Below are 20,119 nucleotides of genomic sequence, written 5' to 3'. Positions count from 1 at the left end.
ATATGATACAGTTCAACAGTGATGCATAATGTTGAAGATATTTTCTTGGTTTGATAAAAGAGAATCTATTTGAATATCAATATATGGTTGTTTCTCTATTTCTATGACAAAGGAGAAAAGTGATGGTACAAATAATCCCAAGTATCAAATGATTTACGTTTTTTCTGTTGAGTTTTATAGTATATTATTGTGATTTTTTTTAAAAAAATGAGCTTCACCTACATGTCATTAGATTATGGGAAGTCAAAGTGGGATTAAAAAGAAGATAAAATATCCAATATGTGCAAGGGAAGCAACTATGGATGACCAATAGTTCAATTATGTAGTCTCTAGATATTATGACCAGTGTTGAGCAATGGCACATTATCAGACCACTATTCTAAATGCCACTACATTCTTGAAATGGGAGTGTTCTTTACTGTATATTCTTTATATGGCTTTCCTGAAATTTACTTCCCTGATTTTTTCACATACTAAATACTACAGCCCTGATCTTTGAATGATAAACAATCATCTAAAATTCTAACTTTTCCCCCTGAATTTTCTCTTCCCTTTCTTCTCACTAGCCTTTTCCCTTCCATTTCTATGCCAACATCTAAATAAAATAATCCTGATGAATTTTTCACAGGTTATAATATGTCTAGCTGCAGAGCTCTTTGAGTCTATCCTACTTGGAATTTGTGAGCTTTTTGGATGTGTTGATTAACGTTTCTCATCAAATTTGGAAAGATTTTGGCCAGTATTTCTTCAAATATTCTCTCTGCCCCCTTTGTACTGTCTTTTCTTCTTGGGCTCCCATCATGTGTATGTTGGTGTCTCTCAGATCTGTAAGGCTCTGTTCATTTTTCTTCATTTTTTGATCTTTCTTTTCCTTAGACATGTTAATCCAAAATTCACCTATTTTCAAGTTCATTGCGGAGAAGGCAATGGCACTCCACTCTAGTACTCTTGCCTGGAAAATCCCACGGACAGAGAAGCCTGGTAGGCTGTAGTCCATGGGGTCGCTAAGAGTAGGACATGACTGAGCAACTTCACTTTCACTTTTCACTTTCATGCATTGGAGAAGGAAATGGTAACCTACTCTAGTGTTCTTGCCTGGAGAATCCCAGGGATGGGAGAGCCTGGTGGGCTGCCATCTATGGGGTCGCACAGAGTTGGACATGACTGAAGCAACTTAGCAGCAGTAGCAGTAAGTTAATTGAGTCTTTCTTCTTCTTGCTCAAATGTGCAATCTTGCTCTTCTAGTGAACTTTACACTTCATTTTTAGTTCTCAGTTTCAGAATTTCTGTTTGGTTCATTTCATAATTTTTATGTCATATTGACATTCTCTATTTGGTGAGATATTGTTCTCATACTTTCCTTTAGTTTAGATATTATTTACTTTAGCTCATGAAAAATACTTATAATAACCAATTTAAAGTCTATTAAATTCAACATTTGAGCTGCCTCAGGAACAGTTTCTATAGATTGCTTTACTTTTTATCCTGTGTATGGGTCATACTTTCTTGGCTTTTGGTAATGATTTTTTTGTTGTTGTTATTGTTGTTGTTGAAACTGGATGTTTTAAGTAATACAGTGGCGTATTTGGAAATCAGATCCTCTATTACCTTCTCAGGGTCTGTTGTATTTGTTTATTTTCTGAATTAATCTGTAGAGTCTGTACTCTTTTTTGTACTTGGCCACTTAAGTCTCTGATTGGCTAGCTTAATGCTGAGCTAATGATTGGACTGAGATTTCCTTTTTAAAATATTTTTATTGGAATAAAATTGCTTTACAATGTTGTGTTAATTTCTGCTGTACAACAGTGAGAACCAGCCATATGTATACACATATCCTGTCTATCTTGAGTCTGCCTCCCATCCCTGCCATTCCACCCCTCTAGGTCATCACAGAGCCCTGAGCTGAGCTCCCTGTGCTTTCCTGCAGCTTCCCACTAGCTATCTATTTTACACATTGTAGTATACATATGTCAATGCTGCTTTTTCAGTTTGTCCCACCCTCTTTTTACCCCAATGTGTCCACAAGTTCATTCGCTATATCTGTGTCTCTATTCAGTTCACTTCAGTTCAGTCGCTCAGTTGTGTCCGACTCTTTGCAACCCCATGAATCGCAGCATGCCAGGCCTCCCTGTCCATCACCAACTCCCGGAATTCACTCAGACTCATGTCCATCGAGTCAGTGATGCCATACAGCTATCTCATCCTCTGTTGTCCCCTTTTCCTCCTGCCCCCAATCCCTCCCAGCATCAGAGTCTTTTCCAATGAGTCAACTCTTCCCATGAGGTGGCCAAAGTACTGGAGTTTCAGCTTTAGCATCATTCCTTCCAAAGAAATCCCAGGGTTGATCTCCTTCAGAATGGACTGATTGGATCTCCTTGCAGTCCAAGGGACTCTCAAGAGTCTTCTCCAACACCACAGTTGAAAACCATCAATTCTTCGGTGCTCAGCCTTCTTCACAGTCCAACTCTCACATCCATACATGACCACTGGAAAACCATAGCCTTGACTAGACGGACCTTAGTTGGCAAAGTAATATCTCTGCTTTTGAATATGCTGTCTAGGTTGGTCATAACTTTCCTTCCAAGGAGTAAGCGTCTTTTAATTTCATGGCTGCAATCACCATCTGCAGTGATTTTGGAGCCCCCCCCCCAAAATAAAGTCTGACACTGTTTCCACTGTTTCCCCATCTATTTGCCATGAAGTGATGGGACCGGATGCCATGATCTTCGTTTTCTGAATGTTGACCTTTAAGCCAACTTTTTCACTCTCGTCTTTCACTTTCATCAAGAGGCTTTTTAGCTCCTCTTCACTTTCTGCCATAAGGGTGGTGTCATCTGCATATCTGAGGTTATTGATATTTCTCCCAGCAATCTTGATTCCAGCTTGTGTTTCTTCCAGTCCAGCACTTCTCATGATGTACTCTGCATATAAGTTAAACAAGCAGGGTGACAATATACAGCCTTGACACACTCCTTTTCCTATTTGGAACCAGTCTGTTGTTCCATGTCCAGTTCTAACTGTTGCTTCCTGACCTGCATACAGATTTCTCAAGAGGCAGGTTAGGTGGTCTGGCATTCCCATCTCTCTCAGAATTTTCCACAGTTCATTGTGATCCACACAGTCAAAGGCTTTGGCATAGTCAATAAAGCAGAAATAGATGTTTTCTGGAACTCTCTTGCTTTTTCAGTGATCCAGCGGATGTTGGCAATTTGATCTCTGGTTCCTCTGGCTTTTCTAAAACCAGCTTGAACATCAGGAAGTTCACGGTTCATGTCTCTATTATTCCCCTGCAAATAGGTTCATCAGTACCACTTTTCTAGATTCCATATATATGCATTAATATATGACATTTGTTTTTCTCTTTCTGACTTACTTCACTCTGTATGACAGGCTGTAGGTTCATCCACATCACTATAACTGACTCAATTTCATCCCTTTTTTATTACTGGGTAATATTCCATTGTATATATGTACCACCACTTCTTTATCCATTCATCTGTTGATGGATTTAAAAACTAAAAAATTTAAAAAGTACCAAATCTCAGTCTTACTGAGATACTGCCATTTTTCTTGAATAAATGTTTGCTGGATTTTCATTTCTACCTCTTTTTTAAAAAAATTGAAGTATAGTTGATTTACAATATTATGTTAGTTTCAGGTATACAGCACAGTGATATATACATATATAAGTATTTTTCAGATTCTTTTCCCTTATAGGTTATTACAAAATGTTAAGTCTGGTTCCCTGTCCTTGTTCCTTATCTATTTTATATATAGTACTATATATATGTTAATCCCAACCTCCTAATTTATCCCTTCCCCTTTTCCCCTTTGGTAGCCAGAAGATTGCTTTCTATGCCTGTGTGTCTATTTCTGTTTTGTAAATAAGTTCATTTGTGTCTTTTTCTTAGGTTCCACATATAAGCAATATCATATTTGTCTCCCTTTGCTGTCCACCTGAAACTATCACAACACTCTTAATCAGCTATACTCCAACACAAAATGAAAAATGTAATAAAAAAAAGATATTTGTCTTTCTAATGTGTGGTTTTCTTCACTTAGTATGATAATCTCTAGATCATCCATGTTACTGCAGATGATCTTATTTCATTCTTTTTTATGGCTGAGTAATATTCCATTATATATATGTGTGTGTGTGTGTGTGTATGTATATGTATGTATGTGTGTGTGTGTGTGTATATATATATATATATATATATATATATATATATATATACACCACATTTTTGCCTGTTCGTCTATTGATGAACGTTTAGTTTGCTTCCATGTTTTGGCTATTGTAAACAGTGCTGCAGTGAACATTGGGGTGCATGTTTATTTTCAAATTATAGTTTTCTCTGGATATATACCCAGGAGTGGGATTTAAGGATCGCATGGTAACTCTATTTTTAGTTTTTTAAATAACACTTCCTGGATTGCTGCAAGACTTTGGTTAATTTTCCAAGTTCCAAAAATCTTGATTAATAACAGTATTTGCCAGTGATCTCACTGGTTGGATGAAGGAAGGGATTATTCTGAGATTTTATCATTCCTGCTGATGTCACTCTGAATTCCTCAATATATGACTTTTCTGTTGTTGATGGAGAAGTGAATAGTCCTTTTAAATAATTTCAAGTTTATAGAAATTTTGCAAAAAATAATACAAAGAATACCTGTATACCCTTTATCTAGATTCAGTTATTGTTAATATTTGCCTCACTTTTTTATCACTGTTTCTCATGCATGTGCATAATCTTTTTCCATTTTAAAATAGCTTGCATACATCATGTCTCCTTAACCTAGCTACTTTAGTGTATGTTTCTAAAGAATAAAAAAATTCTCTTAAATAATCACAGTCTAGTAAACTTAACATTGAGATAATACTTCATCTTCTGTATTTCTTTTTTGTCAATTGACCCAATAATATCCATTACTTTTTTTGCTAATTCAGGATCCATTCTAGGTTCATTTACTACATTCAGTTGTGATATCTCTTTTGTCTCTTAAATGGATCCCCCTATTTGCTTGCAAGTTCATAAGAAAGAAGAGCCATAGTAATTTTTCTAGGAATAATGTTTCAAAAGATTGACTTAAATGGTAGCCTAGAAAACTCTCTATTTCTTCATTCTGAAACCTCCCACCCCAGATCCAAAAAAGTCATCAGGTTAGCAAAAAGAGAGATATGTAGCCCTCAGGATTCAGGTATATTTGGAGAATCTTCCTAGTTAATGGCATTCTTCTGTTTCTCTCTTTTAGTTTAATATCTCAAACCTATCTCCTTCCTCTTCTGACTGCTATCCCTTTGGTACTAAACACATGACAGATACCATTTGCTCAGGTTTAATTTGTCACAGCATACCTGAGTGAGGAGCTTCACAAAATAGCTGGGGACCACAGTGAGCTTTCCTTCTAAGAGATATTAATTAAATTTTGTATAAAGGAACCCAGGTGCACTAGCAAAGATCTTTTCTTTCCAAGCCAAAATGTAGCAGACGTTTCCCAAAGAGACCTCATCTATCTACTTCTTTGTGAAAATCAATTAGTGTTATGAATGTCTGATAACTTTCCTAAAACAAAAATCTGTCTTGATGGCAAAGTCTATGAGAGAGATCTTTCTACTTTCATTCCTTTGGCCCTCAGTTATCTTCTTGAATATTCCACTCCCCCAATATTAATTTGAAGTGGTTATTTTCTAGCACATCAGACCATTTGCCAGTGTTGTAACCTAGCCCTCCCAATGTTTTTTGCACCCTTCATTGTCTTACCTGCCTCCCCCCAGTATGCACACACATTAATGGCCTGAAGCTTATGACTGCCTTGGGTATGGAGTCTTCCATAATCTACTTACCTATGGTACCATAACCTACCTGTCCCTTTGTAAATTATCTTAACCAGTAAAAATCTGGTTATAATTGGTCCATTTTTTATTTGTGTAAAAATGCCTTTTAAAACTAATTTTAATCCTTATCTAATTTTAGTTTATTCAATATAAATTTGCTATCTAACAGAATTCTGTAGCTTTTTTTTCTGTAGCTTTAACTTAGTGTTTTTCAGCACTATATCCATTGTACTTTAGAGATCTAACAGATTAGGTGTTTCAGTTTGAAGCCTTTCAGTTTTATAACACTTCTAAATGGTTAAATGTCACATATCCTGCTTTTGGATGACTTGTTCTTCATTTGTTATGTTCTTGCCTTTTTCTGCCTCTTCCCCTCCCCCCAGGTCCATACTATTCTATCCACCTGTGAACTACTCATCTTTCACCTCTGACAAATGAAATCTTTACCATTCTTATCCTCGTTAACCAAATTATACATGCTGAGAAGATAGAGACCTTGTTTTGTTTCTTTTGAAATCTTACATGGCACTAAGCAATGGTGCCTTGATACTTACTGTAGGTGCTAAATGATACATGCCTAGATATTACCTGAATTGTATTGAAAAACTGAACTATACTTCCATGAAGCTTTCCTTAGTAATGTGAACAATGATGTCCTTGTTTGTCTAAATGTCTATTTCCCTTTTACCTCTCAAGGTACTATATCACAAGCTGTTTTGAACTATATGTATACATGTATATACTTGAATTATTTTCCTGAAACCCTAAATCCATAAGGTTAAAAGTCATCTGGAATGAGTCTTCATTAAAGTTATGAAACTTTTATAGCAAATATATATAAATGAAATGGACAGTACCTTTTTAATTAGTTCACATGCCTATAGATCAGTATTAATTATTGCCAGAGTATGACAGGCTTAGCATCAGTTTTCTTTCTTTCTTTCTTTCTTTTTTACACAGAAAAAGAAACTTTTATTATCTTGAATGCTGGTGCATAACCAAAAAACAAACTTAATTAGAGGAGGAGACAGAGAGAAACTTCAGATACTGAGGTGGATTTCTGGGCAGATTAAAAAGTTTTAAGTGTTGTTCATAGTGTCTTTTTTTAGATGTAGGGCTTTTCTTTTACTGGACAATTTTCACTTAACAGTTTTTACATTATGAAGTTCAACCAGAGTCTTTTGCCTGTAAAGTTAAATGAAAAAAAGAGCAAGTGAAACAGAAAATTCTCTAGTATATACTGATGTTTGAAATAGTTTGTGTTCTTTATACTTTCATGTACACTTTACTGTCTAAATTTGAAACTTTATTAACGGTGTCTTAAGTTTTGACTTTTAAAAATGTTCAAGGCAATGATTTTTCTTGAATTAAAGATTACAGTAACTTTAAAAATGATCAAGATACATGTACAAACAAAATCTCAGTTGTACTTGGAAACACATTTCAAGATATAGCACACATGACACACACTTCTTTTGGGACTTTATTATTCTTTGGGATACTGAAGAATACTCGGTAGATTTATTTTACACTAAAAATTTACCCTTTGATAACCACAGCTTGGATAGATCACAAAGCTGAATCTTTAAAGTTTTCCCAATATTCTTTCAGTCCAAATAACTCAAAGACATCATGTCCTAAGGTGGACAAATCAGTTACTTTTTCCCATATAATTAATATATGATATATTAATACATTAATTATGATATAATTAATATCAGTGGGCTTCTTGTACTGGAAGTCTGTCTTGGTCATAACATTCTTGCAAAGCTATTCCTTACAGTGAAACATGAAAGATATTTCCCCCAATGTAAAGAAATTAATCTGAATAAACAACAACGTCAAAGCCATAAGTGTCAAAGGACATTCTTCAAAACAGGATTCAACAATACTAAGATACTTTTCTTTAACAATTTTCTTCCTTTGTCTTAACTGTGCAGTCACTACCTTATTCTACTCTGCAAAAAAAAAAAAAAGATCAAGTTTTTCATTGTCACGGAACTACTTGGAATGAACCCAAAAGACAGTGGAATGCTGGGTCTCTCCTCAAGCAGCATCCTCCTTTCTTAACAGCATTTAACTATTCTCTGTCAATAATCTCACTACAACCGAGTTCTTTGGTCAGACGATTGACAACCATAAGTGGAATAAGCTCTTTGATAAAACCCAACTGATCAAACGGGGTCTTCTCATTATGCATCTAAAACCTGCCATCCAGAGCTGCTTCTTTGGCTCTGGAGGTTCTCAGAAACATCTTGTTGGCTTCTTCAAGGGCCGCTGATACTGTAGCCTGCACCGCTGAGTGGCTTATCTTCCTGATAGTCATTGCTCTGGAAATCAGTGCCTGTGATCTCGCCTGGCTGCTCCCCAGGGCTGGGCCAGCTAGCTAGGCCTCGGGGCTGCATTGGCTGGGCCGCCTCCTCCTGCATTGGGCCTTCCTCCAACGGGGCCCCGGCATGGGAGGGGTTTGGGGATAGCTTCCAGCTCCCTCTGCTTACCTCCATATGTGGAAGGTCGCTCTCACCAGGCACCACATCCATCTGCAGGTTGTTGCTCTCCTCATAGAGCTCAAACAGCTCATTCATTTCAGACATAGTGCAAGCAGCTCAACCTCCCTGTAAGGCATTTCTTTTCCACCTCTTTATGTTTTTTTTAGGTATAAATGATCATAATCTTGCTTTTGTAATGGAATGGGAATGGAAATTTTATTTATCATTGTTACCCAATTCTTTGATCTCCTTTCAAGTTATTTGCCACAAATTACAATGGTCTATTATCAAAAATTATTTTAATGATTTATAAGCTGAACATTCTCCTTTAATTTTGCTCAAAGAATTAGATGCTATCTGCCTTGTAAAACTATGTTTTGCCCAGTTAATAGAATAATTGACTTTTTTAGCATCTACACCAATATTTGGGATTATTCCTTTATTTAGTGCCTTGGAGATTTTTATACCATGGGACTTTGTGCACAGGTAAGAAGTATGTATTTCTTTAGTAAAGATGGGGAAGGGCCCATAGTTAGAGACCTTTTTTTTTGATTCTCAGGCAGTTCAGATTTATGAAAGAATACAGATGAATGTTTAAGATCTTCCAGTGGATTCCCTTGAAACTATCATTGCTTCCTTATTCACTGAAAAATCTTCATGATACAGGCTACAGTTTTAAGACCACTGGTCTATAGCATTTAGCACATTCCTGTGTTTTCTGAATATTCAAAAAAAAAGTAGATGAGTGCCAACACTAATTAGAACTGTGGAATGGAAGTATTAGTACTAGTGAGTCATAATCATCAAGGTGGATCGAAGGTACCCCACCTTAACCCCAAGTGGATGAAAGTATCTGCCGCTGCTGCTGCTGCTAAGTCGCTTCAATCATGTCCGACTCTGTGCGACCCCATGGACGGCAGCCTACTAGGCGCCTCCGTCCATGGGATTTTCCAGGCAAGAGTACTGGAGTGGGTTGCCATTGCCTTCTCTGGGATGAAAGTATCATTTGTTTTTAAAGATATCTCTGGATCAAAGATGCCTTGCCTTCTTCCTGCTTTCCATACTTATGCCTAGCATCTTTTATTCTCAGGATAATATCTCATTGAAAGTCTATAGTTTTATAGGCTTATCTTTATTGTTTTGAAATGGTGATACTCCTAGTTGTACTATCTTTATAGGCAGATATAACTGAAAAAGATACAATTTGTGCCTATTTGTATATTCAACTAGTATCTCTATTGTCTTGGTAAGCATATTAACAACCACTACCATTTTTTACATATTCAGTTTTTCTAACAAAATCTTCCTTATTAGTTTTTTTAGCTATTTTGAAAATTTTATGAGATGTTAGTAAGTGTCTTTATTTTTTAATTATTGATCATTATAGTGAGTTAAATGGTAGCCCTCAAGAAGATAATTTATTAATACCCTTAATCCCCGGAATCTGTTAAAGTTACCTTATTTGAAAAAAGAGTCTTTGTAGATGCAATTAAAGATCTCAAAATGAGGCAATCACCCTGGATTATCTGGGTGGGCCCTAAATGCCATCATATGTGTCCTTACAAGAAAGAAGCAAGGGAAGATAGCATAAGCACACAGAAAAAAAGAGACACGTGGAGAAGTTAATGTGAAGATGGAGCAGAGAAAGATGCAATCATAAGCCAAGGAATGGCATCAGCCACCAGAATCTGCAAGGAAAGGACTCTCCCCTGGAGCCTCCAAAGGAGAGTGTGCCCTGGTGACAACTTGATTTTACACTTCTTGAACTGTGAGGGGATGAATTGCTGTTGTTTTATGTCACTCCTTTTGTGGTAATTTGTTATAGCAGCTACATTAAACTAGTACAATTATTAATGTGGTTCAAGTCCATGGTACTTTGAGGAAATGGGACCAATATTAAACATCTGACTTCTTTGTCTGCTGACTTGGATTTGGTTTGTTTATCATGGGGGAGTAGGTCATTTGTATTAATTACATCCCCAACCAGTAGTTTCTCTAAAGGTAATTATCAATTTTTAAATAAATAATGACACTTTTTTTAACCACAGGAGAAAAATAAGACATAGAGAATAATCCTAACCTTTGAATGTTATTCAGAAGGGAAGGCTTCTGTCTATGGGAATGCAGAATAACATTGGTAAATAAGCAGTCCAGACTTGACATTAGCTGTTATCAGCGACTAAAAGCAAAGAAATAATTCAGCCTTAGAACTAGGCAATTTAGAACTAGAGGAATGGGGAAGTGTTAGTTAAGCCTCTAACTGAGTTGCCTGACCATTCAGTTCACTAAAGAGGCATTTAATGCATAGGATGAATATATATGCTCAGCAAGTGTCTTATACAAAATATGTACTCTAATTTTAATTTTATATTGTTATTACTATCATTATTGTTACTATTTAACTCATAACCTTCAGTTCACATGGATGTCTTAAGATCTATGAAGAAGGTGTTAACATGCTGTGCACACTGCCACCTTGAAAAGTGTCCTTGCCAAGAAGCACTTGTAATTGAGGTCAAGAGACAAGATATATGGGCTGTGATTATACAGTAATCAAGGGGCTTCCTTGGTAATCCAGTGGTTAAGAATCTGCCTTGTGGAGTAGGAGGACATGCACTCATCTTCTCCTGCAAGAGCACCAAAATCACAACTAGCTGTGAAACAACCATCAACAGGAGGATGCAGGAACCCACCAAAAAAGGATAGCCCATGTCCAAAAACAAAGAAGAATCTGCAACAAGATGGTTGGAGAGGTGCAAACACGATAAAATCAAATCCCATACCTACCAAGTGAGCGGCCCACAATCTGGAGAACAATAATACCAAAGAAGTTCCCCTGCTCCCCCACTGTTGTGAAGATTCTGGGCCTCACATCAGGCTTCCCAGCCTGAGGATCTGGCAAGGGGACTGGGAATCCCCAGAGAATCTGACTTTGCAAGCCAGTGGGATTTAATTTCAGAACTTCCACAGGACTGGGGGAAACAGAGATTCCACTCTAGGAGGGCACAAACAAAACCTTGTGTGCACCAATATGTAGGAGAAAGGAGCAGTGACCCCACAGGAGACTGAAAGAGACATACCTGCTAGTTTTGGAGAGTCACCTGTGGAGGTGTGGGTTGGCAGTGGCTCCCCACAGGGATGGAGGCCCTGGAAGCAGCAGTCCTGGAAGGGGCCCCTAGCGTAAGTCCCCTTGGAGGTCAGCATTAACCCTACTATAGAACCGAAATGGAGTAGCCATCATGGTCAACAAAAGAGTCTGAAACACAGTACTTAGATGCAATCTCAAAAACGACAGAATGATCTCTGTTCGTCTCCAAGACAAACCATTCAATATCACAGTTATCCAAGTCTACGCCCCAACCAGCAACGCTGAAGAAGATGAAGTTGAACGGTTTTATGAAGACCTACAAGACCTTTTAGAAATAACACCCCAAAAAGATGTCCTTTTCATTATAGGGGACTGGAATGCAAAAGTAGGAAGTCAAGCAATACCTGGAGTAACAGGCAAATTTGGCCTTGGAATATGGAATGAAGCAGGTCAAAGACTAATAGAGTTTTGCCAAGAAAATGCACTGGTCATAGCAAACACCTTTTTCCAACAGCACAAGAGAAGACTCTACATATGGACATCACCAGATGGTCAACACCAAAATCAGATTGATTATATTCTTTGCAGCCAAAGATGGAGAAGCTCTATACAGTCAGCAAAAACAAGACGAGGAGCTGACTGTGGCTCAGATCATGAACTCTTTATTGCCAAATTCAGACTTAAATTGGAGAAAGGAGGGAAAACCGCTAGACCATTCAGGTATGACCTAAATCAAATCTCTTATGATTATACAGTGGAAGTGAGAAATAGATTTAAGAGCCTAGATCTGATAGATAGAGTGCCTGATGAACTGTGGAATGAGGTTCATGACATTATACAGGAGACAGAGATCAAGACCATCCCCATGGAAAAGAAATGCAAAAAAGCAAAATGGCTGTCTGGGGAGGCCTTACAAATAGCTGTGAAAATAAGAGCGGCAAAAAGCAAAGGAGAAAAGGAAAGATATAAGCATCTGAATGCAGAGTTCCAAAGAATAGCAAGAAGAGATAAGAAAGCGTTCTTCAGCGATCAATGCAAAGAAATAGAGGAAAAGAACAGAATGGGAAAGACTAGAGATCTCTTCAAGAAAATTAGAGATACCAAGGGAACATTTCATGCAAAGATGGGCTTGATAAAGGACAGAAATGGTATGGACCTAACAGAAGCAGAGGATATTAAGAAGAGGTGTCAAGAATACACGGAAGAACTGTACAAAAAAGATCTTCACGACCCAGATAATCATGATGATGTGATCACTAATCTAGAGCCAGACATCTTGGAAAGTGAAGTCAGGTGGGCCTTGGAAAGCATGACTATGAACAAAGTTAGTGGAGGTGATGGAATTCCAGTTGAGCGGTTTCAAATCCTGAAAGATGATGCTGTGAAAGTGCTACACTCAATATGCCAGCAAATTTGGAAAACTCAGCAGTGGCCACAGGACTGGAAAAGGTCAGTTTTCATTCCAATCCCAAAGAAAGGCAATGCCAAAGAATGCTCAAACTACCACACAATTGCACTCATCTCACATGCTAGTAAAGTAATGCTCAAAATTCTCCAAGCCAGGCTTCAGCAATACAGGAACCGTGAACTCCCTGATGTTCAAGCTGGTTTTAGAAAAAGCAGAGGAACCAGAGATCAAATTGCCAACATCCGCTGGATCATGGAAAAAGCAAGAGAGTTCCAGAAAAACATCTATTTCTGCTTTATTGACTATGCCAAAGCCTTTGACTGTGTGGATCACAATAAACTGTGGACAATTCTGAAAGAGATGGGAATACCAGACCACCTTACCTGCCTGTTGAGAAATCTGTATGCAGGTCAGGAAGCAACAGTTAGAACTGGTCATGAAACAACAGACTGGTTCCAAATAGGAAAAGGAGTGTGTCAAGGCTGTATATTGTCACCCTGCTTTATTTAACTTATATGCAGAGTACATCATGAGAAAAGCTGGACTGGAAGAAACACAAGCTGGAATCAAGATTGCCAGGAGAAATATCAATCACCTCAGATATGCAGATGACACCACCCTTATGGCAGAAAGTGAAGAGGAGCTAAAAAGCCTCTTGAGGAAAGTGAAAGACGAGAGTGAAAAAGTTGGCTTCAAGCTCAACATTCAGAAAACGAAGATCATGGCATCCGGTCCCATCACTTCATGGCAAATAGATGGGGAAACAGTAGAAACAGTGTCAGACTTTAGTTTTTGGGCTCTAAAATCACTGCAGATGGTGATTGCAGCCATGAATTTAAAAGACGCTTCCTCCTTGGGAGAAAAGTTATGACCAACCTAGAGAGCATATTCAAAAGCAGAGACATTACTTTGCCGACTAAGGTCCATCTAGTCAAGGCTATGGTTTTTCCAGTGGTCATGTATGGATGTGAGAGTTGGATTGTGAAGAAGGCTGAACACCAAAGAATTGTTGCTTTTGAACTGTGGTGTTGGAGAAGACTCTTGAGAGTCCCCTGGACTGCAAGGAGACCCAACCAGTCCATTCTGAAGGAGATAAACCCTGGGATTTCTTTGGAAAGAATGATGCTAAAGCTGAAATTCCAGTACTTTGGCCACCTCATGAGAGGAGTTGACTCATTGGAAAAGACTCTGATGCTGGGAGGGATTGGGGGCAGGAGGAGAAGGGGACGACAGAGGATGAGATGGCTGGATGGCATCAGTGACTCGATGGACGTGTCTGAGTGATCTCCGGGAGATGGTGATGAACAGGGAGGCCTGGCGTGCTGTGAGTCATGGGGTCGCAAAGAGTTGGACTCGACTGAGTGACTGAACTGAACTGAACTGATAGAGCCTGTAGACCCCGGGGTGGGGACACTTCAGTCCAAACAACTAACAGGGAGAGAGCACAACCCCATCTATCAGCAAATAATTGGATTAAAGTTTTATTGAACATGACCCTGCCCACCAGAGCAAGACCCAGTTTTTCCCACTATCCGTCCCTCCAATTAGGAAGCTTATAGAAGTCCCTTAGCCTCATGAACTAGAGAGCAGACAGAGGAAGCAAGAAGAAACATAATCCAACAGCAGCTAGAATGAAAACCACATCACACAAAGTTAATCAGAATGAAAAAGCAGAGGGTTTTTTCCCAGATGAAGGGACAAGATAAAACTCTAGAAAAACAACCAAATGAAGTGGAGATAGGCAACCTTCCAGAAAAAGAATTCATAATAATGATAGTGAAGATGATCGAAGGTCTCAGAAAAAGAATGGAGGCAAACATTGAGAAGATGCAAGAAATGTTTGCCAAAAGACATAGAGGAACTAAAGAACAAACAGAGATGAACAATACACTGCTGCTGCTGCTGCTAAGTCGCTTCAGTCATGTCTGACTCTGTGCTACCCCATAGATGGTAGCCCACCAGGCTCCACTGTCCTTGTAATTCTCCAGGCCAGAACACTGAAGTGGGTTGCCATTTCCTTCTCCAGTGCATGAAACTGAAAAGTGAAAGTGAAGTCGCTCAGTCGTGTCTGACTCTTTGAGACCCCATGGACTGCAGCCTACCAGGCTCCTCCATCCATGGGATTTTCCAGGCAAGAGTACTGGAGTGGGTTGCCATTGCCTTCTCTGGAACAACACACTAGAAGGGATCAATAGCAGAATAATTGAGGCAGAAGAATGGACAAGTAACTGGGAAGACAGAATGGTGGAAATCACTGCCACAGAACAGAATATAGATAAAAGAATGAAAAAAATGAAGACAGCCTGAGAGACCTCTGAGACAACATTAAATGCACCAACATTCACATAATAAGGGGTCTCAGAAGGAGAAGAGAGAGAGAAAGGACCCAAGAAATTGTTTGAAGAGATAGTAACTGAAAACTTCCCTGGTGGCTCAGACGGTAAAGTGTTTGTCTACAATGCGGGAGACTTGGGTTCGATCCCTGGGTTGGGAAGATCCCCTGGAGAAGGAAATGGCAATCCACTCCAGGACTATTGCCTGGAAAATCCCATGGATGGAGGAGCCTGGCAGGCTGCAGCTCATGGGGTCACAAAGAGTCGGACATGACTGAGAGACTTCACTTCCCTAACATGGGAAAGGAAATAGTCAGCTAAGTTCAGGAAGTGCAGAGTCCCAGGCAGGATAAACCCAAGAAAGAACATACAGAGACACAAGTAATCAAAATGACAAAAATTAAAAACTAACATAAAATATTAAAAGCAACAAAGAAAAGTGACAAATAACATACAAGAGAACTCCCATACTGTTATCAGCTGATTTCTCAACAGAAACACTACAAGCCAGAAGGGAATGGCAGGACATATTTAAAGAGATGAAAGGGAAGAACGTACAAGCAAGAATACTATTCCCAGCAAGACTCTCATTCAGATTTGACAGAGAAATCAAAAGCTTTATAGACAAGCAAAAATTAAGGGAATTCAGCATCACCAAACCAGCTTTACAACATGTACTCAAGGAACTTCTCCAGGCAGGAAACACAAGAGAAAGGAAAGACCTACACAAAATAAACCCCAAAGAACTAAGAAAATGGTAATAGAAACATATATGTGAATAATCACCTTAACTGTAGATGGATTAAATGCACCAACCAAAAAACATAGACTGGCTGGATGAATAGAAGTATTTGCATGTATGCCCATCCACTTACCACATCACTCTACTTAACCCCCCAAATTGTATGTAAGTATTCTATATTGTTAGGTTAAACATATTTCCATTATTGCATGCAATTGTAATTATCTTTTTTTCTTGGTCTGGCTATTGATATGAAAACTGATAAACACCTTTTACTATTGTGATTATGTGATTTTACATATTTTATGTGATTTTACTATTGTGATTATGTAGTTATTAATCACTATTAATTAAGTGAATACACTATATCATGATTGGTCAACAGAGGATAGTAGAATTCTATATCACTAAAATTACCATTTAATAGAAAAAATTGTAATCACATTTAAAATACAGATGCATAAGATAATTTTTATGCATCTTGGAATTTTTTGAAAAACGCAAATAAATGCCCAAGTATTGCTTTTTTCTTCCAAAGCTCCAGATGTGTTTCTAATGAGCAATCATGTTTAAAAACAACCATACTATATGATGATGTTTTACTTTTATCTAGCTTGTTTCACTTTTTCTATTTCATATTTAGTGCTCCCATTTCATTTAGTTTATGTTTTCCAATTTCTCTGTTTTTGTTGTTGTTTTTTCTCAAGCCTTTATCGAGCACATAGAAAAGCTTTTGTGTGTGCGTGTATATATATAATGTATATTATATTTTAGAAAATCTATGAATTTTTGCCTAGTGAAAAAAATTTATGACATTTTGATTCCACTTGTTTGAGTTAGTATGAATAGAATGTTAGGTTTTTAATTTATATTCACTCAACTTTGATATAGTTTTTTGGGCATCTCATATTACTGCTAAAAGTCTAGGAAATTGGGCTTCCCTGGTGGCTTAGTGGAGAGGAGTCTGCCTGCCAATGTAGGAGACACAAGTTCAGTCCCTGATCTGGGAGGATCCCATGGGCCGCAATAATTGAGCCTGTGTTCTAGAGCCCACAAGCTACAACTACTGAAGCCCATGAACTTAGAGCCTGTGCTCCACAACAAGAGAAGCCACAGTGCTGAGAAGCCTTCACACCTCAACTAGAGAGTAGCCCCTATGCAAAGAGAACTAGAGAAAGCCCATGTGCAGTAATGAAGACCCAGAGCAGCCAATTAATTAATTGAAATTGTATAAAAATAAAAATAACAAAGTATCAGATTTTCATTAAAATATTTTAAAAATAATATTTTCTTTAAAAATCAACAATTACATATGTAAATACTTTTTCTCCTTTCAAATTGGTTGCTTTAGGAAACATTATTCTAAAAAAACTGCCATTGCTTAAGTGTTTTGGGCACTTCTCCCTAGAGATTGTCTCCAGAGCCTGCAGCATGTTGCTTAGAATCTACCCTAAGGTGACAGGCCCTCATCCTTTCACAGTGGAGCAGCTTTATTATTTGGAACCAAGTTCAAATTTTCTAGGGTGATTTCTTTGAAAGTGAAATGGTGACTACAGCCATGAAATTAAAAGACTCCTTCAAAGGAAAGCTATGACAAATCTAGAAAGTGCGTTAAAAAGCAAAGACTTCTCTTTGCCAACCAAGGTCTGTGTAGTCAAAACTATGGTTTTTCCAGTAGTCATGTATAGATGTGAGAGTTGTACCGTAAAGAAGGCTGAGTGCTGAAGAATTGACACTTTCAAATTGTAGTGCTGGAGGACTTTTGAGAGTCCCCTGGACTGCAAGGAGATCAAACCAGTCAATCCTAAAGGAAATTAACCCTGAATATTCGTTGGAAGGACTGATGCTGAAGCTGAAGCCCCAGTGCTTTGGCCACCTGATGCAAAGAGCTGACTCATTGGAAAAGACCCTGATGCTGGGCAAAAGGAGATGGGGATGACAGAGGATGAGATGGTTGGATGGTATCATTGACACAATGCACATAAATTTGAGCAAACTTTGGGGGATAGTGAAGGACAGGGAAGACTGGCATGCTATAGTCCATGGGTTTGCAAAGGGTCGGACATGATTTAGCGACTGAACAGCAATGACAATCATGCTATACACATGAAACTAAGTATATCAACTTGTTTTCCATCAAAAAAAAAAAAAGAAGATTGTTTTGCCCTATAAGCTAGGAGTATAAAGCTAGCAGTTGAAGCAATTGAAGGTGGCTGGGAGAATCTATGGTTTTGGCAAAGTAGAGCCTTTAGCTTTGGGAAAGAAGATGCTAATTACAATGGGTGCTAATTGTTTCTATTTGAAAATTCTCAAAGCAGGATTTCTGAAAACACATTAAGTAAGCCTTAGGTGGATAACTAAATTGCTGTCAGGAAAGAATCTTCTCTACAACTTGTGCGGAAAGATTCAGTTGTGAAATGAAATAAGCTTGATGCCTCCTCTTCTGTTACACCATTCTTGTTTGTTTAGTCACTAAGTCGTGTCTGATCCTTTCTGCAACCCCTTGGACTATAGCCCGCCAGGCTCCTCTGTCCATGGGGTTTCCCATGCAAGTATACTGGAGTGGGTTGCCATTTTCTTCTCCAGGGAATCTTTCTGTCCCAGGAATTGAACCCCTGTCTCCTGCACTGGCAGGAAGATTCTTTACCACTGAGCCACGTGGGAAGCCCTGTACTGTTCCTGGGAGCTGCTAATTGAAAATGTTTTGAGAAAGAAGTGTTTAGGGGATTTTGTATATAGTTTTTTTCCCCTTTGAATTGTTATTGTTTATTTTTAAAGCATATTATGAGTCACGTTTAAGTAGAAACTCAGTTTTTGTCAGTGGTCAAATATATTGTCCATTTGAATTACATCACAAGTGAGTTTGTATCAGTTTTTGTCAGTGGTCAAATATATTGTCCACTTGAATTACATCACAAGTGAGTTTGTATAACGTTGGAATAGCTCTGTGTATACTGGAAACAGTAGAACTTGATTCATTTGTTAGCTGCTACTGCTAAGTCACTTCAGTCGTGTTCGACTCTGTGCGACCCCATAGACGGCAGCCCACCAGGCTCCCCCATCCCTGGGATTCTCCAGGCAAGAACACTGGATTGGGTTGCCATTTCCTTCTCCAATGCATGAAAGTGAAAAGTGAAAGTGAATTCGCTCAGTAGTGTCATGCACATAGGAGATATTAATAAGTTAATAAATAAGATCTAATTAAGATCTGATTCAGGTATTCTATTTCCTGTAGTCAGGGGGCACTTAATTACTTGATAGTTAACAATAGTTAATAATAGATTACCATTAATTATCTTTACAAATAATTGTCCTGGTGGGGTTTATTTATTTATTTAGCTACCCCAATTGTTATATCTGCAAATCTCTAACCAATCAGGGCAATCCTTGGCCCATTTAAAGCATTCATATCCAGCTGTTTTTTTCTGAAAAAAAAAAAATGGTGCAGGATATATTACTAGATACAGTTAAGGTGGTATCCTAGTCTCTTTTGTTTGTATTCCTTCTTATCTCACCTTGTACACAGGAGGCATTCTGAAAATGCTTGTTGAATTACTAAGTTGAATCACAGATCTAATAACTCTCAAATTATTCTCTCCAAAATATTTTGGAGCTTTGATATAGTTACAGCCAAAAGTATAGAGAAGCTGTTTTGGTTTAGATGAGTAACCAAGCTTCCTTAGTTCACTTAAAGAAAGATCAGGCAAATCATCTGTGAATGAGAAATTTCCTCAGTCTCTCCTCTCTAGCCCCCCTGTATTAGGTGTTCATGAGGCTCGCCAGGGGAGTTGAGGAGGTTTACTGCAAGCCACTATTCTTTGTTGTCTTGAGGCAAGTGGTGTAGGGAGGAAGGAGACTTAGGAGGTGGGGAAAAGTATTGAAAACCCAAAACATGACCCCTAAGTTTTGAGAGCTTTCATTAATATTGATGATTTAAAATCCTAGATAGAGCAATTAAAAATGCTACACAGTTACAGTTAGAACTGTATTCTGTGGTACTGCCCAAAGAGTCTGGGGCTGGGACTGTTCTCACAGATCCCTAGGAGAAGACCCAAAGGCTTATTCTTAACTGGCATTGAATACTTAGTATGTGAAAAGCTCTGTGGGGAATGCAAAATAAATTGCCACCTAGTTGCATCTTGCCACCACCTAGTTTTTAGTCTAATTAGGTTAAGAGAAATAAAGAACAATGCGAGGCAAATTATGTTACCTGTTATAAT

General features: G+C 38.2%; 1 protein-coding gene and 1 pseudogene across 1 annotated transcript in view; one reads left to right on the top strand and one right to left on the bottom strand.

The window, feature by feature from the left end:
- Window positions 1-20,119, top strand: part of NEXMIF (neurite extension and migration factor) — a 210,467-nt gene that overhangs the window by 42,059 nt on the left and 148,289 nt on the right. The gene's annotated exons all lie outside the window — the stretch shown is intronic.
- Window positions 4,394-8,445, bottom strand: LOC132658826 (EP300-interacting inhibitor of differentiation 1-like; annotated as a pseudogene).

This window comes from Ovis aries, chromosome X, assembly GCF_016772045.2.
Source record: "Ovis aries strain OAR_USU_Benz2616 breed Rambouillet chromosome X, ARS-UI_Ramb_v3.0, whole genome shotgun sequence".
Classification (NCBI taxonomy): domain Eukaryota; kingdom Metazoa; phylum Chordata; class Mammalia; order Artiodactyla; family Bovidae; genus Ovis; species Ovis aries.
Note: the sequence above shows the minus strand (reverse complement) of the source record. Positions and strands in the feature narration are given on the sequence as shown.